The sequence below is a fragment of the Dama dama genome, chromosome 5 (genome assembly GCF_033118175.1).
Source record: "Dama dama isolate Ldn47 chromosome 5, ASM3311817v1, whole genome shotgun sequence".
NCBI lineage: Eukaryota > Metazoa > Chordata > Mammalia > Artiodactyla > Cervidae > Dama > Dama dama.
Window position 1 is genome coordinate 63,506,030 of NC_083685.1, and position 25,377 is coordinate 63,531,406.

Consider the following 25,377-nt stretch of genomic DNA (forward strand, 5'->3'; position numbering starts at 1 on the left):
ATGGTTTGTGAATGTATTTTCATTTACTAGGTATTTAACAATGTTTTTAAAAGTCTGCCTATAATATTATAACATGGCTAAACCATAATATATTATGCTTATACTTAATAATTTTGTCTTGTTGGGTATTTAGGATATTTCTACTTTTTCACTACATTTAAATAACAGTGTAGTAGACATTCATATATGTGAATTTTTAGCAAATATTTGAATATTAGAATAACTTCTTAGAAGTGAAATTTCTGGGTCAAAAAGTATAAACATTTAGTTATTTAGACACAAATTGCTAAAAATTATTGTGACTTATACTCCCTTCCACATGGCATACTCCCTTCTACATGGCATGATATTGTCCAACATCCACAATAGGCATAATTATTTTTTCCAATCTTTGCCAAAGTTATAAATAAAATAGTTGCCTCTCATTCTAGCTTTACTTAATATGGTTTGACTTCTTAAAATTATTGACTTAAAAAAAAAAAGAGTCCTCTGTTCATCTCCTTTATTATTCTCATCTTATGTCTGTCTTGTTTGTAAGAATGGTTTATAAGCAGTAGCAATCAAAATTCTTTGCTTAATACTTATGTTGTGGATATACTTTTCTGTTTCATTACCAACTTTTCATACTTCAAACTCTTTTCCCAAACTAGCAAACTCTGACATTCCCATTTTTCCCTTTGAGAAAGCAGAATTTAGGGGAAACTATCATAACAGATAATTGGAATTAGGCACTTCTGTTGGACTTCATTTCTTACGTTTTCATTTCATGTCCTTTCTCTCCTGTTTTCAGTCCCTTTTTTTCACTTTTAGGGCACAATGGATATTTATGAAATTTGTATTTGCAGAGAGAGAACTAACATCCTTAAGTGGCTGCCAGCTGTCGGGTACTGTCCTGGATGCTTGACCACATTAATTCATGTGCATGTTATGTGCATGTCAAGTCGCTTCAGTCGTGTCTGACTCTGCGACTCTATGGACCGTAGCCTACCAGGCTCCTCTGTCCATTGGGATTCTCTAGGCAAGAATATTGGAATGGGTTACTGTGCCCTCCTCCAGGGAATCTTCCCAACCCAGGAATTGAATCCATATCTCTTGAGTCTCCTGCATTATCAGGTGGGTTCTTTACCACTAGTACCACCAACAACCTTAATAAAGAATTATTTTCTTCATTTGATAAGCTGAAGAAATAAAAGATAATCCAAATCATGTGTTCTTTCTTTATTGTCTTCCTTTTAACTTTAATTTCACCCTCAACCTACTCCTTTTGAAGTCTTTTCCATCCTTTTTTAAAAAAAGTATTTCTATTTATTTATTTGGGTCTTAGTTGTGGTATGTGGGATCTTTTATCTTCATTGTGGCATGCAGGGTCTTTAGTTGTGGCATGCAGGGTCTTTAGTTGTGGCATGTGGGATCTAGTTCCCTGACCAGAGATGGAACCCGGGTCCGTTGCAGTGTAAGCTTGAGTCTTAGCCACCGGACCACCAGGGAAGTCCTAAGTCTTCTCCATCTTTGTTCTGGCAATTCCATCCTTCCAGCTGTTAGGCCAAACCACTCAGCATCCTCCTTGTTTTCTTTTTTATAGCTGAACATATTTGATAGAAATATTAAAATAATCATTACAGTTCATCTCACTGTGGGAGCCAGGAGGGGAACCCCTTCTGTAATCAAAGTAATAATTTTTGATCATGCAACAAGGCATTTTTGTTATTATGTCCATAGGTAGAGACTGCATTTCAAAGCAGATTGATATAGATTATAAAGAGGCCTGGACTTACAGAGTAAGTGAAATTTATTTCAATATAAAACAGTTACCTCGTATGCTGCTGGCATGCTCATATTCACAGTTTATAAAGTAAAAAAACTGAACTGTTAAAGTCCGCTCTGAAATAGATGCATTTTCGTTAATACATTCACTAGTTAGGTCTCTTTTTCTAAAATAGGGAGAAAGTCAGATATTTTTTAAGGAATAAACTCAACATGTCAGCACCAAATTTCAGTTACTCCTTGTCCTCCACACTCTATATCCAGTCTTCGAGGATTCCCTGTCAACTCACTCTGTCAACTACCTCTGTTTCCCTGGTCCGGTCACTCTCCTCTTGCTCCTGTGTTATTTCAGTAGCCTTCTCACTGGTCTCTGCTTCAGCCCTCACCCACCACTGTCCTCAACCCAGCAAAGTGATCCTATTACGAGGTGTCAGAAGACGTCACTTTCCTGTACAGAACCCTCCAGGGGCTTCCAGCTCAGGCCGCGGAGGGCCTCCCCTGACCCCGTCACCTGCCCCTCTTCTCTGACTCCCTCTCCTGCCGCGTGGCGCCCCGGTTGCCCCCGGCACACTCAGGCATGTTCCCGCCCCTGCCTCAGGGCCTTTGTTCTTGGTGCGCTTTCTGCCTCAGAAGTCATCAGCTCAGATAGCTTGTTTCCCAACCTCCTTCAGGCCTTTGCGCTAATATCGCCAGCGGCTTTCTTTGATCGCCTATTTAAGAGAACACGCCGCTTACTCCTGTTCTGTCCCTGTCTAATTTTTCTCCACAGCACTGCTAATCATATGGCGTGCGTGCGTGCGTGCTTAGTCACTTCAGCCGTGTCCGACTCTGAGACCCCATGGACCACTGCCCGCCAGGCTCCTCGGTCCATGGGATTCTCCAGGCAAGGATACTGGAGTGGGTTGCCATGTTCCTTCTCCAGTGATACAGTATTAAGTGAATTAAGTGAAGTCGCTCAGTCGTGTCTGACTCTCTGCGACCCCATGGGCTGTAGCCTACCAGGCTCCTCCATCCATGGGATTTTCCAGGCAAGAGTACTGGAGTGGGTTGCCATTTCCTTCTCCGAATCATATGGCAGTCCACATATTTTCTTTATCATTTGTGTCTCCTGCCTGGAAGGTAAACTCCATGAAGGCTACAATTTTTGTTTTTGTCCTCTGCTGTGTCCCCAGTCCCTAGGAGAATGCCTAGCATGGACAAAACACTCTATAATGGATGAATAAATGAATCCCCCACATCCCAATTGTTAGAACAGGCCCTGACCTGCTAGGCAGAACTTCCTCGCTCCTATGCTTCTATCTCCCTGTCCTTCCACAGCTTTTAGTTAGCCACCTGTCTTGCATGTTATAGGTGGAAGGTTGGTGAATCTTGAGAATTATTTGCAGCAGGTGCATCCCTGCTGCAGTCATCAAGAATAGCAGTGGTTGTAGAGCCGGAAGTGTGAAATTTTGCATCCTCTGATTACCGAGGTTGCAAGAGAGAAACCGAAGCTAGATAGAGTTGATTTTCGTTGTCACTAGATGCCATTCATCGAGAATGGAGGGAGAAAGATATACTTCCTCCAAAGGAGAATCTAGTGAGGCGCCAGCAGGATGTTGCGGGTAGGAAAAACCCCACATCCGCCTTTGCAAGCCATAGTTCGGCCCAACCCGCTCTGATTGCGGCTCACCTCAAGTTTCAGCCACACCAACCACAGGGCTCTGGAAATGCCAAGAGAGCCTCTAACCAGGAATTTGATTCCTCCTCCTCGACTTTACCATCCAAACAGGCAAGGAGCGTGGAAGGAAGAGAAATGGGGAGGAGGAGGTGGCAGTGCCCGCAAGACAATGGGCAGGGTCTCCGATGATGAGCAGCCAGCAAACATGGTGTCCGGTCGTCCGTGGTCCGAGGTCTGGGTTCTGGAAAGGTCTGGGTTCTGGAAAGGCAGTGCCAAAGGCCATCGCCATACCCTGGGCGATAGGGAAACGGATTCCCAACCTGCTGTCTCATTTTCCGAGGAGTTGTGAGGTGGGGAAGTTTCTTTTTGCTGTTGAAATGTCCAATTAAATAGCCCTCATATTCAGGGGGAAAACTGCCAGTGAACTGTGACACGTACACCTATACTCCATGCGTGTCGCATGGAGGTGTCTCACCTTCTCCACTCAACAGAACCCAAATAATGAGCCTTTTGGCACGACTGTAAACGTGGTGTGTGTGTGTGTGTGTGTGTGTTCGTGAAGGGGTGTAGTTCCAGCGACAGGCGAGTTCCCCAAGGGCGAGGTGTCCTCCATTCCGCGGGGTTCAAGTTTCGGTGGAAACGTTTCCTCAGAGGCTCCGCCTCCTTCACCTTGGCAACGGGCGCCCGGGCCACTGGCAGCCGACCCCGCCCCGTCCACCCCGCACCTGGCGGCCACGCGCGGGGGCAGGGGCGGGGCCGCGAGGGGCGGGGCCTGCGAGGGGCGGGGCCGGCCGGCGGGCGGGGCCGGCGCTCTTCCCGGGGCCGGTCTGGCAGGTTGGGCCCCTCCCCGGCAGGGCCCCGCCTGCGCTCCAGAGGGCGCGGGGTAGGCGGGCGGGGGAGCCGGGGAGCGGCGCGACTCCGCCACCCGCTGACGCACCGTCGGGGAGTTGCGCTCGGACCTTCTCCCGCCTCCTCCTTTCCCCGGGAGCCGCTGTACACTTGGAGCCGGGCCGGGGGGAGCCCAGCCGAGATCTGCGAGCGTCGGCCGGCCCGGCAGCGCAGCGGACTGTCCCGGACCCGGCGAGGAGCCCGCTGCCCCTTCCTCGCGGCGTCCGGCGCGGGCAGTGGCTCAAACTTTCTGCACCGTCCCCGCACCGCGCCCTCGGGAGGGGGAGCCGCGGCCACTGACAGGTACGTAGCGCGCGGTTCTGAGACTTGCGCTGAGGGACTGTCTTCCTTTAGGGGTTGTGGGAAGCGGGAGAGCAGAAGCGCCTCTTCCTGAGCTCTCCAACCGGGCGGGAGGCGCAGGAATTGGGAGGGGGCCCTTGGGAATAGCCCAGACACGGTCTCTGTGTCGGGCCAGGCGCGGCGGGGAGGAGGTTGGCTCCCGGAGCTGCGGGACCGGGCGTTACTCTGTGATTGATCCCGGGGGAGAGGGAGCTAGCTTGTTTTGATGGAGAAGGGTGGCGTTAGGGCTCTCCACCCTTTTCTTGGTCCCTGGGGCCGGAGAGCTGGGTCGTGCGGGAGGAACCGGCAAAGGCGAAGAGGTCTGGGGCTCAGTTTTCCTCTCCAGACCTTGTCGCTTTTATAGTAGAGGCAGAGGCGGTGCCACGCTTAAGTTTGCAGTACTTTCCAGTGTGAGGACTTACTTGTTGGGTGGTTTTTGCTCAGTTTCATCAAGTTCTCTTATGAAACGGCTTTCAAGTTGTTATTATTGACGGTGATGATGATGGTGTGTGTGTGTGTGTGTGTGTGTGTGTGTTTGTGTCCTGCTCCGACCTTAACAAAGGTCCCTTGTTATAATTCCACTTCTGCTCGGGAGTGGAACTGCTGTCCTGTTTCAGGAGCCCAGCCAGAGCCAGGTGTTGATGGCAGGGGTAGCCTTGTTTCCTGGGGACTTTGGGAAACAAGTGGGCAGGTCTAATGAATTAGCCCAATTCTGTCCCACCTACGTGGATCCATCCATTCTTAATAGAGCCTGGTTTTGTTAATCCCAGACTCGTAATTTATCCTGGTCTGTTCTGAATGGGTGGATCAGGGAACTCTTCCCAATATTCTGTAATAACTAAAAAGGGAAAAGAATCTGAAGAAAGAATGGATATATGAATGTGTATAACTGAATCACTTGGCTGTACACTTGAAACTAACACAACGTTGTAAATCAGCTGTATTCCAGTATAAAATAAAAATTAAACAAAAAATAGACCCAGCTTCCACCATTCAGCAGGTGCTGCACTCTTAGCCATCCACGGTGAGGAATATTCCCAGTGGAAGAAAGAAGATCAGAACAGAGAAGAGAGAGTCCTGAGGAGGAGGAGTGTAACAGTGCATACCACTTGTTGCTTCCCTGCAGACTGGGCCTGCTGCCTGCCTTCTCTGGAAGGGACCTGCTATCAAATTCATCTTGTTAGGAAATCAGCTGCTCTCTGCTAATAGCCACAGCAGCCCTGATGAAATTATGTAGGTCATTGAAAAATAATTCCTGCTTAATCACCTTTATCCTGTTGATTAGTGAGAGAAAAGATTTCCTCGCCTTAATGTACCATGTCTGGTTGGCAGGGTCACCTGCCTGACCTCAAATTCACTTGGACACCTGGCCCTGGACAGGATGTTTTCCCTGAAACTGCCCAAACGTAGCGTACCACAGCCCAAGTCCACATTTGGAGAACTTTAGCGGTCTTCGCTGCACCGAAGTCGAACAGGAGATTCAGTCTGTACATTTACGGCTTAATGTGGCATACTTGTTGGCTTTAGATAACCTTTTCAGATAATTAAAAGCTGGTTTCTTTTAGTTCCAGTTAATTCCTCTCCGCCAAGTTCATAGAAATTGTTTCCATGTTTGTTTTGAAATAAAGTTTGGGGTCCCATCTGTCATTTGTCCTGTAGCTTTCGGAATAGGATTTAACTGTGTGGGGTAGATAGAAAAGACAAGAGAAACTGCCTATCGCTGAACTAGATTCAGAGAGAGATTTAGAGTGGTTTCACAATCTAGGCACAACTACCCAGCTAGCTTCCTACCTTCCCCTAAGTAGAGACAGTACGGTTGTATCAATTTATATAAAAGAAAAGATATTTATTTGGCTGTGCCGGGTCTTAGTTTCAGCACATGGGATCTTCGATCTTCGTTATGGCATGTGAAATCTTTAGTTGTGGCATGTGGGATCTAGTTCTCTGACCAGGGATCCACCCCGGGCCCCTTGCTTTGGGAGTGTGGAGTCTTAGCCCCTGGACAACCAGGGGAGCCCAGGTTGTATCACTTTTAATGTAGGCCTTTGAAGACCAGAAATGAGAGGACTGTTTTACTACAGTGTCGGTAATGCATTGCTGGACAGTTCTTCGTGATAACTTCTCGAAATTGGTTCAAAACACTTTCTCTGCAAAGTTCTTTTCTGCCATAATAGAAAGTGAGTAGAGTATATCTGCAAATCAGAAAGCAGATGTACAAATAATGTTGAAATATAGAGGTACATATTAGAAGAAGCCTGAGGTGTGACTTTTGAAATTATGTTCTTGTTTTACTTTTCAAAAAAGAATTTGATAAGAAAGCTCCCTCTCTCTGCAAATATAAAACAGAGTTGCTTTCTCTGATCCCTGCTTAGATGCTCAATGTTCTGTGTACAGTTGTCTCATCGGGTGGTACCGAGGCCCTTGGAAGAGCTGGCCCCTCAGATTTTGGCCGTGGAGCATGACTGACTTCACTCTTACTTCTCATGCCTCTGTGAAGAGTGAACACCTCCACTTCACTCTTACCCTCATGATGTCTGCCTCTTAGTTTTTAGCCTACACAGGAGAACAGTGCTCAAGTGACCAGTAGCTTCAGGAACTTCATTTATAGGGATCTCTTAGTGAAGACAATAACAGAAAGTAACTTTTTTGTGGGTCTTGAGATGGCTGACTTAACCAAAAAGGCAGCTCTTGCCATCACTTCTTGGCCTTTTGGCTAAGATCAAATGTAGTATGGGGGCTTCCCAGGTGGCACAGTGTTAAAGAATCCTTCTGCCAATACAGGAGATGCAAGAGATGTGGATTTGATCCCTGGGTGGGGGAAGATCCCCTGAAGAAGGAAATGGCAACCCACTCCAGTGTTCTTGCCTGAAAAATCCCATGGACAGAGGAGCCTGGTGGGCTACGGTCCTTGGGGTTGCAAAGAGTCGGAACATGACTGAGTGACCGAGCACATACCATATTTGTGCTTTGTGACTTAACCATTTTGAAGTTCAGGCTATTATATTCAGATTATACAGGAGGAAAACAGAGGAGACTCTGAGAAAATAAACTTTTAGATGCATATTTTGTTCCTGTATGTGGTGAACTCAGACCCAAGTGCGGTGTTTCTGGTTTAGAAGCCAGGCTTTTAATTTTTTCTCTGCTACATCGTGTGCAGTGTTTGGATGCAAAATGGGGTCTTATTTCTCATTTACCAAAATGCGTGCTCATGGGGGACTATAGAAATATGTACTTACGTGTGTGTGTACATGCATGTCATCTTTATATCCTTTGCATCTTAACAGTGTAGCCGCACCCCAGGAGGTGGGGTAGGTAAATAAATACCCTACTAGTTGCCATAAGGAACTTTGACTAGGATCTACAGTTGAAAAAAATCAGAAAATAGAATTTAAGTGTGGGGTTTACAAATATGAAATTAATTACTAGAAGAAACATCTAAAACAGTTGAAAGGGCTTCTTTTGGAGAGTGGGACTCAAGGGAGAGGAGGAGCCAGGCGGGACTCTGCTGTTTTTGGCCAAGTACATTACAACCTTATACCTTATATGTTACACTGGGTACATGTGTATTGCCTTTTTAGGTCGTCTTTGGCAAGGAGAGAGTAAAGGTTTGTTTTTAGAATTTTAGAGCCAAAAGGGACTGCAGAGATTATTTCCAGCCCTTTCATCTTGTAGGTGAGGAAATTGAAATATAGTTTAATTGTTTCGCTAAGGTCTCCCAGGTTCACACCCTTCCCCAGGCAGGAGGAGCTTTCCTCCACGCTTGTGATTCCTTCGTTACCTTTCCAGGCATTGCTCCCTTCTCCTTTCTGTCTACTTTTTACAGTGTTTGGTTAGATTGTTGGACTGTGGATTCAAAACTAGGTGATTATCTCTAATTCCTCATATTTCTATTACAGAAGTGCTGCAGAGTTTCAAAGTCTGCATAATCTGTACATTTTTGAGGTTAATTCTATAATAACTTTTACTTAGAATTAGAGACACTTTTGCAGTCTGTCTGCAGCTATTCAGAAATTGATGGTGTTACTCAGTTGAATTTGATAAATACTGGAGTTTGGCCTAAACTTTTATCCCTAGAAGCTGTTACTAATGGGAGATGATAAGAAGGTCTTTCTGATATCTATGTATGTTGCTTAATTTTGAAATTCTGAGAATAAGGCAACAACGGTCTTCCAAGAGAGAGGCAGAGGCAGGTGATGTAGCAGAACTATAATAGAAAAGTTTTTAAGATTTCTTAAAGTAATTTCTTAAAGTAAAGTAATCTAAGATTTCTTTTTTCTTTATACATGAGATTTTCTACTTTCCCTCCAAAATTATATCACCAACTTAAAAGAAAACTTTATTTTTTCTGATTATACACACAATACATATTATTCAACATTCAAACACTACAGAAATACGTAATGTTGAAAGTTAAAAGTGCATTGTGTTATTGTATTCTAGAGAAACTTCTATCAAATTTTCTTAAAATACATTTATAATTGTGATTTTAATAACAAGTGGGGGTAAAATAACACAACTTTCAACTTAATTTTTAACTTAATATGCATTGAAAATGTTTCCATAGCCATACATACAGATCATACTGTGTAGTATTGCATTACAGGTAATTTAAGCAATTTCCTATTGTTGGAAATGTGGGTTGTTTCCCATTTTCCCATAGTAAGAATAGTGCTTTGGAGAACATCCTTGAAAGTATATCTTTGTACAGTTGGGTAGGAAAGGTTTGTGAAAGAGTCAGAGGGATGAAAAATTAATTTTCTCTAATTTATACTTCCTCTAGTAGTGTCTCTACATTTTAAACTATATTAATGGCTTTTTTATTTTTGAATGTATTGGACCAAAGATAGAAATTATTAATATATGAGCAGACTCTGAAACAAAAGGTCATAGTAACAAAAGGCGCTGAGCTTTTAGGTGAGGCTCACCTGATTTCAGATTTTTTTGGTTTTAATGTTTTCCCCAAGAGAATATAGTAATTGATAACAGCTCTAAAAATACTCTGCAGTTGTTGGATGAGCTGCTAATTACTTTTTATGGAGCATAGTTAAAAAAATTTTTTTTACAGAACATTATTCTAGGACATGCCATTAAGGAGTTCAGGGGAATCCGCTAGGCTTTGCAGAATGCAAAGTGAGTGTGTTTTAGCTCCCCTTGTATGAAAATTTACCTCTGTTGAAATATTGGTCATGGGTCAATTTTAAGATCTTTAGACCTGCAGAAAGTCCCAAGGACTAATTTTACTCATCTATGTGTGGAAAATGTGAAATATAATACTTTGGCTAAATTTCATGACCTAGGCTCATTGAAGCAGGAACATTTCAGGAATTCCTGTGGCAAAGTTTTTATTGGTCATCTTAGAGAGCTGATTAATATTTTCATGGAGTCCAAGCTTTGTTCATAACCATTCAATTAGAGGATTGTGTTTCATTCCTCAGGATGAATACCTTCTGTTTTGTTTGTGTTCATGGAACTTGTACTTGGAGTTCATTCATGATTTTCTTTGTAACATATTAGAATGAGTATAAAAACATCTTAACAAATATAAATGTACACACATGCACACTTATATATATATACACATACCCTATGTGTGTATACACACACACACACATATATACATATGTGTATTTATGCATAAGTAATATAAGCTATACTTTAAAAATATCAATAGGTCATTTAGCATAAATATTTGGTGCACCCTTAAAATTAAGATGATGTCTGCCCATATTTATTTTATTAGGAAAAAAGCTTCTTGATGTCTTTTATATGAAAAAATTCTTAATAAATTAAGAATTAATTAAATTCTTAAATTCTTAATAAATTAAGAATTTTTTAGGATACAGGTGAAACTTCATTGTTTGTATTTAGTTCTTATGTTTTGGTTTTTTTTTTGTGGGAGGATGAAACATATCTTGTGTATTAGTCTTGGTTATTGCCTGGTCTCTGACACTCACTTTTTTAATAAGTTGAATATTTAAAATCCCTCCTGTTTGTGATATATTTCAGAATGTTTACACTCCCCTTATTTTAAGCAAGATGCAGTAATGTTTATGAAAAAAGTGGCAACAGGACTTTCATTGACCTTGATTTGCTTCAGGAAATACTAGACAATGTGCTGTTTACTCGAGTTGTATTAAAAACTTAATGGTTCATGCTGGTTTCTTACCAGCTTGATGAAGTTTGTCCTTCCGTTTCCTCCTTGTGCTTCTCCACTGGGTTCATGTTGAGGCCTTTGTGTGTCCGATTTGGAAAGTGGACCCTGTGTGTGCTCTTGATGAGTCAGCTTGTAAGTTGTGTTTGGGTGGTTTGGGGCCTGGTTGTGTTGCCGCCTCCCCTTTTTCCTCCTAAAGTCATCCTACCTCTTGATCGTGTTTTAGGATTAGTGTGCCACCTAGGAGTGGTCATTCCTCCACAGTGAATCACAAAACGAGTCGGTCTTGTGAGACTTTCTGACTCAAGCCTGACTGATTCAACCTGCTGTCCTTCCGGCTTCTGTCAGGAGGGGCATTCCTGGAGCAAACTCTCAACTTGGCTCCCGCCCCTACACGAGTGATCCCTAAACCCGCATCCTCATTGCTGACCTTTGAAATGCTAGGCTTGCTTCTCCAGTTCCTGCTACATAGGTCTTTATTTGGATCCTGACATCCTATTAAACCATAGGGTGACAAGAGTAACTCATCTTAGTCACCTAGCTGAGTACCCACCTTATTGTGAACAGAATCCTACACGTGTTTGTTGTTCATGGTCTGTGTCTTATTATCTCAGGGGCGATTGTAATGTGTTTTACCTTGTTTTCATTTCCAGTTTTTCTGTCATCCATTTTCATGCCATGATTGGTCTGATTCTGTAAAGTACAGCTTTGCTTATGTCACTGATCATGGCCCTTGTTGCCTACTGAGTAATAAGTCAATTCAAGGTATAATGGCTAAATTTAGGTGCCAGATTTAGTTGATTGGGGGACAGGTTGTCCAGGGATTTGGTTAAACATTGTTTGGGTGTGTCTGTGAGGGTGTTTCTGGATGAGATTGACGTTGGAATTGGACTGGGTGGAGTGGATGGCCTTTCTGTTGTGGCTGGGCCTCTTCAGCCCCCTGAGGACCTGAATGGAACAGAAAGGCTGAGGAAGGGAGGATTTGCTCTCTCTGCCTGACAGTTTTCGAGCTAGGACATCCACCTTCTGTGCCTTTGGCCTCAAGCTTGGGCCTGAACTGTATCATCAGCTGTTTTTCTCCAGTGCAGATTTGGGACTTCTCAGCCTTTGTAATTGCATGAGCCAATTCCTTATGATAAACCTTTCTGTCTGTCTGTCTATATATATAAAAATATACATCTTTTATTTACTTTTAAAATTTTTGGTGGAGTCTTGTTGCTTTACAGGGTCGTGTCAGTTTCCGCCGCACAGCAGAGCAGGTCGGCTGTACGTATCTACGTGTCTGCTCTTGGATTTCCCTCCCATTTAGTCACCACAGAGCACTGATGAGTTCCCGGTGCTATCCCACTAGTGTACATGGTCATGTGAATAGGTCAATCGCAGTGTCCCGGTGCATCCCCCCGCCCCTTTCTCCCGTTGCTGCCCACGTTTGTTCTCTTCGTCTGTCCACCTCCTTTATCTGTGTGGTTGGTTCTTTCCCTGGAGATCCCTAACACCCGAGGCATCTGGGACGTGCCCCATGCAGATCCTCTGCTCAGGCGGCCGTGCTGATCTGTTCTTCATTCCTAAGCACACCTACCTATTCCTTGCCTGCTGTCTCTGATGGGACCAGTCCTTCCTCTTGCCTATCTCGGTGATGTGAATTCTTCAAATCCAGTTCCAAGCCTGGGTCCTCCATTAAGCCTTTCTTGGCTATCTTTTCCTGTAGCAGTTTCCTGGCATCTGAACCTCTGTACTGAAATTTTAGGAATTTATTTATTAGACATTAGCTTTCTAGTGTTAAAAACTCTTTTATACAGTTGTCCTTGTTCCTAGTTATGAACTCCATGAGGACTCAGCTCAAGCTCTATACTGCAAATCCTCCACTGTTCTTGGTTTTGCTTCACATGGTGGGTGGCCAGTGTTTCCTGATTTTTTTAAAGCGCTAAGCTCTGCCAAGGAAGGAGAGGCACGTGTGGGGCACTCGTGCTCACTCCCCGACCTTGTGCCCAGGGAAGAAGCGTGCAGCTCAGTGCCCACCGGACCCAGAGCTCTTCATCAGAGCGGTGCTCCAGGGAGACTCTGCCAGGTGTTTGGCATTGTTACTGGAAACAAAACTTACACATCGTCCTTGACCTAGAGCTAACTTTTCCTAAGAAAAAGTTGAGCCACATTTAAAGTTCTGTTGAATTAGCCCTTTCCTGAAGTACTGGTTTGCAACTATTTTTCCTCTCATCTGCTTTGCTCTTGTCTCTAGAAATTCTCTTTGCTCTGCCCGTGGTGAAGTCATTTCGTATCTTCCTCCGTAATTATGTTAACATAGCATGTTAGTGTCAATAATTTTGAGCAAGGGTCAAGAAGACGAAATATGGAAAAAGAGCTCTGTGTTCCTAGACAGTTGTCCAGTTTTATGCACATTTCGTTCAAGCTCTGTTTGATTTTCCTCGTTTCTCCTGCAGTTGGATGTCGTTTTTGAGGAACATCATTGCAACTCTGACCTCCTTATGAACTTTGTTATGTCTTAATCTCAGGGTGTTAGAGATCCTCTGCACATTCCTTCCCCCTTCTCCTGCTGTCCTGCACTTATCTTCTAACATATTACAATTTACTTATTTATTTTGTGTATTGTTTATCACTTAACCCCCAAATAAGAACGTAAAGCTCGACGAAGGGCAGGGATGTCTGCTGAATTAGTTTTGACTCTCTTTGGCTGTGTCCCAAGATGTAGACCAACGCCTGCCATTCAGTAAGTGTTTGTTGAATTGAATGGGAGTTTGCTGTCTATTTTTTAAAGAGTAAAAAAAAAGTATGTATTTGGCTGCACTGCTTCTTCACTGCAGCACACAGGATCTTCAGTTGTGTCAGACAGAATCTAGTTCTTTGAGCAGGGATCAAACCCAGGCCCCCTGCACTGGGAGCGTGGAGTCTTAGCTGCTGGTGGCTTAGCCAGTTAGCCAGCCCCCAGGGAAGTGCTCGGAAGCCTGCTGTCTTGAAAACTCTTCACACCCTTGGCTGTCTGGGCTTTCTGTTAAATCCTGTTGGCCCCTCTTTCTTTTTTCCTTCTTGTTACTGAAGGTCCCTTCTATTCAGACCTGGGCTTCCCAGGCGGCACGTGTGGTAAAACACTTGCCTGCCCGCGTAGGAGACATCGGAGACAAGGGTTCATTCCCTGGGTTGGGCAGATCGCCTGGAGGAAGGCATGGCAGCCCACTCCAGTGCTCTTAGCTGGGAAACCCCACGGACAGAGGAGCCTTGCAGGCTACAGCCCATAGGGTCACAAAGAGTTGAACATGACTGAAGCGACTTAGCACATCCAGACTGAGTTAGGTTTCAAACCATATACCCACCTGTTCCCCAGGTCGTTGCCTTTGTTACAGCCCCATCTATAGCAGGAGTAATTTAGAGTCTCCCAGCTGTTCGTGGTTTGAAAAGCACTGTTGCACATACGGTCTCATCTGAAGTCGTTTTGTGTCGGGACAGCGCTGAGCCCTTTAGGGCTGTCTTTCACCAGACCATGCAAGTTAGCGAAGTCCTGTGCCATCAAGGGGTACAGCCATTCGCCAGTGTGTGCTGGGCACACTCTCTTCTTGGCTCTGCTCTTGACAGCTTATAACTAAGGAGCGTGCCTCTTTGATAGCAGCTCTGGCCTTCTTAGGAACAGTCACTGTCTTGCTCAGAAGAGTGTATGTATGGTATAAGGCCCCCAAGTAGAGTGGAAACAGTGAGGAAGGAAAAAAAGAGGCAGGCAACACCAACACGTGTATGGGACACTTCTCGTTGGAAAGTCCTTGGATAGATGCTGGAAACAGTTGTTGCCTCAGACTTAGTTTAATAGAGTAGTTCCAGCAGCAATTGGACACAGAAGCATGGAATGGAAAACTTTGGCCTGAAGGATGCAGATCGTGTAGAGATGGGAACTGGTGATTTTTGGGTTCTCTGTCAGTAAATTGATGTTCCTGTCCTCCTGGTCTTTTGTCACTGAGCTAAGAAGATGCAGCCATTTTCTTCCTAAAGGGCTTCTGTTCTTGCCTCCAAGCCACGGGAGTGCTCAATAACTATTAGTGTCTAATGATGACACAGGAATATTCCTCTGAGCAATTGCAGAGCTGAAGGCGCGTCACACATCGACAGGCTCTCACAAATCTCCTTTTGCTGTTTTGAAATATCACCGCCAGGGGAGTTGTATACATCTTATTCAGGCAGAGGGGTCTTAAATATTCATCCTTTTACCTCTTCCTTAAGAGGAATGCCAGCATTTTGTCTTCAGGCTGCCAGTAGTAATTTTGGAGAAATTGTATTATAACTTTTTCAAGGTACTTATTTTCATATAGCTCATTTATTTATGCATCCATATATTAATGTTATGCTTAATGATGAAGGGCATGTACTTTGAGGTCAGTGGAGAGTCAGGGGTTAACTGGAGGTCTTTGGTGAGTTATCCTCTCTGGCAAGTTAATTAGCAAGTATTTATTGTTGTAGGAGGCAGCATGGGCATGGTGGAGAGAAGGTGCAATTTGGACACAAATCTGGTTCAGACCTCTGCTTTGCTATTTAGTAATTGTGTCTTTGAACCTGTTACTTTCCTGTGATGAACCTTAGCTTCTTTATGTTTTTGTGCTCAGTCGTGTCCAACTCTTTGTAACCCCATGGACTGCCAGGCTCCTCTGTCCATGGGATTCTCCTGGCAAGAATACTGGAGTGGGTTGCCATTTCATCCTCCAGGGGATCTTTCTGACCCAGGGACTAAACCTACATTCTCCTGTGTCTCCTGTATTGCAGGTGGATTCTTTACCACTTGGGCCATCGGGGAAGCCCAAGTTTATAATGCTCCCCCGGCCACCGTAGGAATTTTTCTTGAGGGTTAAATAAGATAACACATCTGAAATGCTTACCATGTAAGTAATAATCAATACATGGTAATTGTTATTTATGTACTAAATCTCTGTTAGCACTCTTCTAGGGATTGTTAGTAGGGTTCTTTCAGAAGTTATGAGTTAATATGTCTGCAGAGCCACAGAAGATGTTGACAGACATGTATTTGACACAAAAAATTAGGACAGCTTGTGATTAAGCATTATTTGTGCAGAAAGTAAGCATAAGAAACCAGAAATGTAGACGTCACTGTGGTGGGGATTGTATTCAGATTCCTTTGGTTGTAAGTTATAGAAATTTCAACTATATGGAAAGGGAATTTATCGACTCACATGGTCAAAGGTATGAGAGAAGTGAAGGAGGTATTGGAAGCCAAAGCTGGAGACTCCTATGCCACTGAGCATCTCCGTGTCTTTTCCCAACTTCTCCATACTTCTCTCTGGGTCGGTTTTCTCCACGTGGCTGAGGGCATGGCTGCCCAGAAGTCAAGGATCACCCAGAAAGAGGGCCTGAGCTTTTAATCTACATCTCAGAATCCCGGGGCTGCCTCTGGTTAACCTCCCTTGGATGGTACCCTTTTCCCCAGGGCCGGCGGCACATGTTGTCTGGTAATCGGCAGCCCCATCTAGAAGCACGTCGTTTGGGTGGGGAAAAGGAGCAGTCTCCAGAGAGAAGGATCGTGCCATTCTTGGAAGAAGGGTGGGTGCTGGATGCAGGAGCAGGAGCTGTGTTTCCTGCTGAGGGCAAAGAGGACAGCTTGAGCTGGTTGCAGGGAGAGCGTCAGGCGTGCAGACACCGACCAGAGACACCAAAGTCCAGAATAAGAGGATGGGTTGTATCAGTGAAGCAGGGTCTGGTAGCCTCAGGCTGACTGGTTCAAAGGGGTTGGTTGAAGAGTTTGGACTGATTTGATGGGGCGTAAATCCTGAGAATCGACATCAAATTGACATAGTCATGTTGGGTCCTGCCTTTTGTTCTTTAAAAATAGGTTTCATATTGTAGGTGGAGTATTTGAACTGGTAACTTGAGGACTAAGTGGAGTGCACTTGAGAAGTTACACTCATTGAGTCAGACCAGGGTAGTCTTTATAGTCAAGAGGCGGATATCTGTCCTAATACTACCTTAAAAAGATGTTATCAAGCACTTACCTTACTTCTCCTGTTTTTTTGAAAAACCAATGCTGTATTTCAGGGGAACCAACAAGTGGTTTGGACAAAAACCTGATTTTTATAATTCCAACTCATAAGTGCAGAAGGAATGACATAAAGAAAATACTATCATTTCATTACCCATAATGAAATAACAACCTAGGGAATGATTGTCAGTGACACCTGAAACTTAGGTCAAAGGGTACTTGGGAACTTTACACTTGATAACATCAGACAGAGAATCCCTGTGCCCACTGATCGGTGTTAACATCACAAAAAGAGAAAAAAGTAAATGTGTGCCCCCTAATTGGATAAAATAGGAAATATGTAGAAACATTTGACATTTCTTATCAAAAACCTGAATATAATTCTGATCAAGACTTTGTCTCTAATTGCTAGTTTATAAGAAGCACAGGAAAAAGGGGACCATGTTTAAAAATACCGTGGAGGTGTGATCAGCCAAATCCAGAATGTCGATATTTCTATAGAACAAGTTATTTTGTTTGTCAGTAAATAAATGGCAAGAAAAACAAAGAAGGAAGAGCTATTATTTTTTTCCCCAAAGTCAGTGTCAGATAAGTGTTTTTATTTATTTTTTATATTTTAAAAAGTTGCCTTGAGACTTAAGAGACATAAGTATTTTTGTATCTTGGTTTGGCTAAATCACCACAAAGTTATAAATTATAAATATGAAATTGAGATAATTTTGGAAATTTGAACTCTGGATTTAGACACATTAAAGGACTTTAACAAAGGGAATGATCATGGTGTTGTTTTTAAAAAGTATTTCTTAAATATACATAATGAAAAAATTTTCAGTTTGTACACTATTGTATTAGTTTCCTATAACTATGGTAACATTGCCACAGACTGGGTGGATTGAACAGCAGACATTATTCTCTCATAGTTCTGGACGCTGGAAGTCTAAAATCAAGGAGTAGGCAAGGCCATGGTCCCTGTGTGATGCTGGGGGAGGATCATTCTTCTCTGGAGCTGTCCTTGGTCTGCGACTGTGTCTCTCTGTCCCACCTCGCGTGGCTTTCTCCCCTTGGTGTGTCTGTGTCCTGTCTCCTCTACCTCTTTCCTATAAGGATACACAGGATTGCATTTTAGGACTTACTTGGATGATCCAAGATGGATTCCCTCTTAAGATTGAAAGTTATACCTATATTTTTCCCCCCATATAAACTAATATTCAGAGCATCTGGGGATTGGGAAGTGACATATCTTTGTGGGCCATTTTTTTCTTGTCTCAGATATGATGTGTGATTTGGGCCATGCCTTAAGGCGTGTGAGATCTGAGTTTCCTGACCGGGGATTAAACCTGGGCCCCCTGCAGTGGAAGCACGGAGTCTTAACCACTGGACTACCATGGAAGTCCTGAATTTTGCTTTAAACAATCCAGCAGAGGCAAGAAGTGGGAATGGCAGGTTGTGAATAGCTATACATTGTTAATTGCTGACCTGAGTGATGGTAGCTCATCATACATAAAAACAAACAGAACAGATAAATCAAAATGCCTTAGTGTTAATTCCTTTCAGAATTTGGAACGTACCGAGCCCTGATAAATAAAATCTTCATTTTTTTTTTTTCTGTTCTTAAAACTTAGATATTAGGGAATTCCCTGATGGTCCAGTGGTTCAGACTCTGCACTTTCACTGCTGAGGGCGTGGGTTCAATCCCTGATTGGGGAGCTGAGATCCCACAAGCTGCAATGTGGGGCCAAAAAAAAAAAGAAAAAAATTATATATGAGATGTCTAATATCCTCGTTAATCCTTCAAGTTGTCACTACTTTTTTGGACATACTTGTTTGCACTGCTTAAGAAAAGTAAGGGATGAGTGAATATCCCTTCACCTGGAATACAGAAATTGTAAGGCCTGAGTCTTAGATAAAAACCCACTTTACTCTTCCTCACTAAAATACTGGTGAGTGCATGAAGCAACAATCAGCTTGGGAAACTCATGGGCCATGTGACTTATCATGACACCTTTGTCAAGCAGGTAAAATCACGAAAGGGTCAACCTTTTTACTGTAGGGCTCCTCTTTCAACTGTGTTTTTTTTTCTTTTTCAACTGTGTTTTAATGTGATCATAAAATGTCTAGGTGAGCAGCAAACTTGGCATATAGAGTACACTGGCATAGCTCAATAGTAATAAATATTTTTCTGTGAATTACTTTTTTAGTTTTGTATGGCTTGAGATTTTAATTCTCAATTCTAATCTACTTTGTTTTTCCTGAAAAGTAAAAGATAATGAGATTTTTCATGATTTCTCTTCTTTACCTCTGTGCTGGGAAGATTCCAAGGCATACATTTAAAAACAACCACAAAGAGCTGTTGTTGCATATCAGAAGTTAAATTTCTGTGTGCCCAATTCAGCTTAAGTGTGTTATAAAGTATAATGACTGTCAAGACTGTGTTTTAGGTGATTCAGGTTACTTCACATACACCTTTGTTGCTTAACAGTTTTTCTTAAGGAAGAAAACAGAAATTCCTATGCAGAGTCTGCAGTCAAATAATGCCTGGGTGGTGGCTTAAGGCGCCCAAAGCAGCATTTTTAAATGTGCATTTAGCCTTTAGAAGTCAGTTTATCAACATGCTGTAGTTTTATATTCTTTCTTCAGTGATTTTTTTTTATTGAATCTGTTTCTTTCCAAGTTGAAAACTGTATTTTTAAGGAGTGGTGTAGAATCTAGTTGCAAAATCTCAAAGTTAGACTGTCTTCTTTTTTTTGAGCTCATGGCATTAGACTTGGGCTGGTACATTTGTTGTTGATATACGAGACTGCTAGAACCTGGTTTCCTCCTTTATGTTTGTTCTGAGTATGGCCCAAACTGGGCTGTGTACATCAAACACAAGAACATGTGGCAAATTCAGTACCAAATTTGACTTTTTGTGTACTCACAGAGTTTATAAGGCTGACTACATTTTGAACTTTATACCATCTTATGGGGGCTTCCCAGGTGGCTCTGTGGTAAAGAATCTGCTTGCAATGCAGGAGACTCAGGAGATACAGGTTTGATCCCTGGGTTGGGAAGATCCCCTGGAGAAGGAAATGGCAACTCACTCCAGTATTCTTGCCTAGAAGTGTTCATGGACAGAGGAGCCTGGTGGGCTATAGTCCATGGAGTTGCAAAGAGTCAGACACGACTGAGCATGCACCACTACACAGACTAACACGAGTGAACTTTTGGCTGACCCAGTACGTGGCTATGACATGGTAACTAACCCCGGCCTACTGGAAAGCTATATTTTTTTGGAGGGTATGGATTAGAAGTAGCATATCATAGTAGGATAGATATAAAAATGACTTTTCCATATGGGTGAAATCATTCAGTTCAGTTCAGTCCAGTTGCTCAGTTGTGTCCAAGTCTTTGTGACCCCCATGGACTGCAGCACACCAGGCTTCCCTGTCCATCAGGGAATTATCAGGGAACCAGTGAAATCATTGGTGAAAGAATAGATTTAAATCACTGGAAGCCTCTTGGGCATTCTGGTTGCTTACTAAATGGTTTATTATAAAACTTAATGGTGATTATTAAATCTCTCAGCCATTCCTTCCTTTTAAAGTTGTAAAATCACCTGATTTATGTACCCTGTAATAAAAGAGAAATGATGTATGGAAATCATTGAGATAATGTTTTACATTTCACTTGATATAGTATCATGAGACTCTGTTCTGCGTTTTTTAGTGTGTTTTTGTGCAAGAAAAATATTTACTCAGTAAAAAGGTATGGGTTCTTTTATTACCCAGGTGCAACTCAGTTTTTCAGGAACACACATCTTTACATAAAATGAAATACTTCTTAAGTCTTGTTTTTCTCTTTGCTATTTTTTTCTTTATATAAAAGAAGATAAAATATGCAGAACTAGATTGAAAAAGAACTCTGACATTTGCATTATGTGTTTTGGTTTGCAACTGATTGGCAAATAAGGAATTCTTAGGCAAAATGAAAGTATTATCTTTGAGTAAATAACAAATACAGAATACCATCCTAATTTTTACTGCTTTTACATCCAGTGCCTCTCAAGTCCACCCCTTTCTCTCATCTGTGTTATCTCCACCCTCTCATGTAGATTATTACAATATCTTCTTAACTGGTCTTCCTGCTTCTCTTCTGTCCACTCTCCAGTTGGTTCTTTACTCCAGCCTTGGTGATATTAAATAATGTTGATTTTATGGTGTCTCTTTCCCATCCTCCTTCCCATTTCAGAGTCCACTTGAGGCCTCTCATCACTCTTCAAGAAGTGAAGATCCTTAGTGTGTGCCAGGCTCCGTGGAGTCTAGCCGACTACCTTGCCAGCCTCATCCTGGACCATTCTCTCAGTAGCATTGAGACACTTCTCGATGCTAGTATTCTCACTAGTATTCACACAATACTAGTATTCTCACTCGTATTGAAGTAGTGCTTTAGCACTGCAGTCTTTCTTTCATTTCTTAATGTGCCCATACTCTTTAAAAGAAAAAAAACCACAGAGCCTTTGCACATGCTGTTCCTGCTACTTGAAACATCATTCTCCTCTACTCCACCCAGTCTCCATACCTTTCCCCATGTAGTGTTCTTTAACTAGTTAACTGCTGATTATCTTCAGTTCAGATGACATCTCTGGACTTCCATGGTGGATAAGAATCTGGCCGCCAGTGCAGGGGATATAGGTTTGATCCCTGGTCTGGAAAGTTCCCACATGCCGTGGAGGAGCTAAGCCCGTGTACCACGACTCCTGAATCCTGGACTCCTGGAGCCTGTGCTCTGCCATAAGAGAAGTCACTGAAATGAGAATCCTGAGCACAGCTAGAGAGTAGCCCCCTGCTTGCTGCAACTAGAAAAAGTCTATACACAGCAACAAAAAGACCTAGCACAGCCAAAACAAAAAACTGCATCTCCTTAGAAAGCCTCTTTACACCAGCTGGGCCTCACCGTATATAGCCTAGGCCCACGATAGAACCCCTCCTGCCCAGGTTGCTCTGTCTGCAAACTGACATTTAGATGATTCCAGTGTCCCTTGCTCCTTGGAAGAAAAGCTATGACAAACCTAGACAGTGTATTGAAAAGCAGAGACATCACTTTGCCAACAAAGGTCCATATAGTCAAAGCTATGGTTTTCTCAGTAGTCATGTATGGATGTGAGAGTTGAACCAGAAAGAAGGCTGAGCGCTGAAGAATTGATGCTGTCTAATTGTGGTGCTGGAGAAGACTCTTGACAGCAAGAAGATCCAACCAGTCAATCCTAAAGGAAATCAATCCTGAATATTCATTGGAAGGGCTGATGCTGAAGCTGATGCTCCAGTACATTGGCCACCTGATGTGAAGAGTCAACTCATTGGAAAAGACCCTGATGCTGGGAAAGATTGAAGGCGGAAGGAGGAGTGGACGACAGAGGATGAGATGGTTGGATGGCATCACTGACTCAGTGAACATGACTTTGAGCCAACTCCAGGAGATAGTGAAGAACAAAGAGGCCTGGCATGCTGCAGTCCGGGAGTCACAGAGTCAGACATGACTAGTGACTGAACAACAACAAAGTGTCCCTGAATACGTGTAAATCCATGGCTGATTCATATCAATGTATGACAAAACCCACTGAAATGTTGTGAAGTAATTAGCCTCCAACTAATAAAAAAAAAAAAAAAAAAAACAAAGTGTCCCTGAAACTGCTCTGCTTGACCAGGAACCCAGGAAGTATAACTAGTCAGTCAGTCCACAAGCACCAGGTCAACTATGAGACTTCCCACTCCAGACAAGGGTGACTGCATAGCCCTGGGTGTCACTGATGTTTTCTGTTTTTCCCTTCCTTGTTCTTTATTCTTTATCCTGTGAAAGTGTCGTCTTCTGCCCCATTTTACAGTTTCCACAGGGAGACTGTCCACTTCATGAAGTGTTAAATAAAATTTGTTTGTATCATCTCATTGTCTTCTTTAGTAATTTTTAATAGGTTTTTTGCATCACCCTATGTCTTTTTCTTTTCTCCCTTTGGATTGACTTAATGGTTATAATTTGTGTGCTTCTGTAAATCGTCTTCATGAGGCAGGTAGAGAGGCCTGCTCACCATTATCTCCCTAGGGCTTAGCACAGTACTTGGCAGATATTTAGGAGCACTGTAAATATTTGTTGAATGAATGAATAACGTGAAAAAATGGAAGCAGAGATAGCTGTTACCTAATTAAGTGAATGTACAATCCCGATACTAAAGACATCCTAAAACGTGAAACATGCTCTTCAAAGAAGTCATCTAGGGAGGTTGCCTGCTTATCCCATAGCTGCTGCTCTTAGAAGGGGAGTTTGGAATAGTTTTAAAGAATCATGTTTGGAAGTAGTTTTTAAGCCACATAGAAAAAGCACTTGTTCTTTTTATTAAAAATAATATCCAGCTCAGTGATTCCCTTTATTTTTTAAATGTATTTCCAGCTCACAGATCTCAACTTCCACTTTCAAAGACCCAGATTTGTCACAGGTGAAGTTTTCAAAAAGGTGTTATATACGTGAAGGCAGCCTTAGAAGAGTTGCTGCTAAGACATCTTGAGCATTGGCAGGCATTTTTGTGATGAGCATGTAGTCTTTGAAGGGACTAATATTCCTGTAGACGTGTGGACTTTGGTGTTCTTGTTAACTTTAATGAAATTGCTCTTGATGCTGTAAGGATGTCTCACTTTTGCTTCTGGCAGTGAGGAAGGGGGTTACATTTTACTCTCAAGTCGTTCACTTCATCCTGGTGCCTCCCATCCTCCATGGGCAAACTACGTCTTGCAATTTTTTTTGTTTTATACCAGTAAGCATTGTAATAGGGAATTGAATGAACTATTATCAAGTGTTTTAAATTCCTTAGATGTTGAGTTCTTTGTTTAGGAAAAGTCCCTGTTAGTGTGAAACATCTCAGAACTGCGACTACATTCTTCCACTGAAAAGTATCAGGGGTTCTTGCTAACTTCTGCTATTCAAGATTATTCAATATTTTTGTTAATTTATCTTTTTAGCCACCATGTATGCATGCATGCTTAGTTGCTTCAGTTGTGTCTGATTCTTTGTGACCCCATGGACTGTAGCTTGCCAGGCTCCTCTGACTATAGGATTTTCCAAGCAAGAATACTGGAGTTGGTTGCCATGCCCTCCTCCAGGGGATCTTCCTGATGCAGGGATCAAACCTACATGTCCTGTAATACATGCAGATTTTTTTTACCCCTGAGCCACGGGGGAAGACCTTAGCCACTCTCACTTAACAATTTTCAGGAGACTTAAATTCAATCCCTAGGTCAGGAAGATCCCCCAGAGGAGGAAATGACAACCGACTTCAGTATTCTTGCCTGGGAAATCCCATGGACAGAGGAGCCTGGCGGCTACAGTCCACGGGGTTGCAAAAGAGTCGGGTATGATGGAGCGTTGGAGTGCACATGCACTCATTGCGCCTTTACTTCCTGATTTTGGAAGGAAGTAGCTCTGTACTCTCTCTCTCTCTAACACTTTAAATCGGCATGGATTTTTAAGTGGGAGTAACTGAGTTAAAGTAACATGTCTGTGATTTGAATCTCTGGGAAGGCTTTGGAGACACTGACCTGATGACTGCAGCCGTTAAAGGTGATTTTAGAGCAGGACGTTTGTCACAGCTCCATTCGGGCCGCCGTGAGCGCTGTGCTTTTTGCTCATTCACTTTTGAGAAAATGCAGTCAACTCAGCATGGTATGGATGTTCTCAGAAGAGTGAACAACTCTGTAAGCTCACAGGGTGGCAAGCCTTAGCTACGCAGCTGGGAACAAAAGTTCTATTGACCTTATATTCTTGAGTGTTCTTGTTTTCCTCTGAGCACCAGAGATTTGGCTTTCATTTGCGTTTTGTTGGGTTTACTACTTGCCAGTAAGGACGTACATTGTCATATTGCTTCTGTGCTGGCAGCATTTATTTATGCAAATATAGTTTTTTGCCTCCAGTACAAATATTTTCTGTGCCTAGCAATAGTATCAAAATTTGTTAGAGAATGCTCTTTTGAATTTGGTCTTTTAAAGGGTGATTCTATGCTGACTGTCTTCTGTGGCAGTTCATTGCTTTTTATTAAATGAAGATCTTAGAAAAAGACCATCTAATGGTTGTACAGAAGACTCACTGTGTTCTCTGCCTGTCTGTGTGAATCTCAGTGAATCCCATCTTGACTGAGTCATAACCTCATACCTGATCAGTGACAGTCATCTGTGTGAGTGCTGGCTAACCACTCCCCACCTCCCAACAGAACTGTCCCCCAGAGGGATTTGAGTGCATTTTGATTGAGATGCACTTACATTAGCATTAAGCTCTTTATTATTATTTTTAAGACTAAATCATCCCATCTTAAGCTGGGGTCATGTTACTGTGTACTGTGTTTAATGGGTACAGTTCTTGTTCTCATCACTTATCTGATTGCTGTGCTATTTCCTCTGTGGGAAAGAGAATTGCCCTTCAGGTGAGGGAGTGCCGTCCTGGGACATTATGACGCTGTGGCTCTGGGAAGTCTTAGGAATGATGGCAGTCTTGTGCTCAAGTCACCTGTGCTCGCAGGATGAGTGCTGAAGGACTGTAAGGGTTTGAAAAATTGATGGAGAATTAATGCCTTGT

At 42.8% G+C, this 25,377-nt stretch overlaps 1 protein-coding gene across 2 annotated transcripts in view; it reads left to right on the forward strand.

The window, feature by feature from the left end:
• Nucleotides 1-4,304: 4,304 nt before the first annotated feature.
• Nucleotides 4,305-25,377, forward strand: part of FHIP1A (FHF complex subunit HOOK interacting protein 1A) — a 292,970-nt gene continuing 271,897 nt past the window's right edge. For both annotated transcript variants that reach the window (XM_061142495.1, XM_061142494.1), the window contains exon 1: nt 4,305-4,612. The gene's annotated coding sequence lies outside the window, so the exon portion shown is untranslated. The remainder of the gene's footprint in view (nt 4,613-25,377) is intronic.